At 47.2% G+C, this 1,075-nt stretch overlaps 1 pseudogene; it reads right to left on the bottom strand.

The window, feature by feature from the left end:
• Nucleotides 1-229: 229 nt before the first annotated feature.
• On the bottom strand, nt 230-1,075 carry LOC116264629 (calcium-binding protein KIC-like; annotated as a pseudogene).

Here is a 1,075-nt window from a genome sequence, read left to right as displayed (position 1 = left end):
TACTTACATAATATAAACTCAAAAGCAAATGTAGATTACAATTGTAGCATAAAATTTTAACCAAAAAACAAAGTTTGATCTCAAAAATAAGCCAACTTTTAGCACTTACTATGGTTCTTGAATCCCATTATATAAGACGCGTTATCTCCGCTAGGTCTATTTCTATCTCACCCAAAGACTGCTTTCTTTGTCATAAAAAGTTAAAAAAAATTGGGATGTGAAGAGCATATTATATACGACACAAAGTTTATTACTTATGTTAACTATCTTTGCGCATTCCAATTAGCGAAGAAAAAGCAAGTAAAGCTTCTAGTTTCCTTGCAGAATTACAACATGACATGAGACACGAAGAGCCACAGAAGCCAGAAAGCGTTGTATGTCTAAAAATAGTCAGTCATGGTCGCAGCCCATGAGAGCCTGAGCCAGCAAGCTCCACGACCGCTCCATCAACTCGGGGCTCAGCCTGACCATGAGGACGCAGAACTCCATCTGGTTAAGCGCGCCATCGCCGTCCAAGTCTCCCTCCCTCACCATCCCCACCGCCTCCTCGTCGCTTATCCCCTTCAGCCCCAGCGCCGCAGCGTTCCTCTTCAGGCTCTCGCAGGTGATCAGCTCCCTCCTCGGATCCATGAGCAGCCTGAAACCGCTGCAGAGCTCCTCCATGAGGCCCTCCCCCCCAGCTTCTCCGCCATTTGAGGCAAGAAGTCCTCAAACCTCGCCATCTTGCTGCCAACAAAAAAAGGAAGGAAGCAGTAGAAGAAGAAGAAAACAAAGACCAACCAACCACTTCTCCTTCTTTTCTGTTCCTGAAAGCAAAAAAACGAAAGGAAAGAAGGAATCGATGAACAAGAGAGAATGCTGATTAATCAGAGGAATGGAAGAAGATGGTGGTGGCGGAGGGAGGTGAGGGGGCCGTTAAATAGGAGAAGCAAAGCTGGTAGGCCGCCGTCAGAGCAGGGGATCGAAAGACTAGTGCTCCTGTTTCGAGGAAGTTGCCGGGATGTGAAGGGAGGGAGGGGCAGTTTTTACAAGGCAAGGGTGCAACGGGTGCTCAGCCCAACTGGGGAGTTTCTGA

This window comes from Nymphaea colorata, chromosome 11 (genome assembly GCF_008831285.2).
Source record: "Nymphaea colorata isolate Beijing-Zhang1983 chromosome 11, ASM883128v2, whole genome shotgun sequence".
NCBI classification, from domain to species: domain Eukaryota; kingdom Viridiplantae; phylum Streptophyta; class Magnoliopsida; order Nymphaeales; family Nymphaeaceae; genus Nymphaea; species Nymphaea colorata.
Note: the sequence above shows the minus strand (reverse complement) of the source record. Positions and strands in the feature narration are given on the sequence as shown.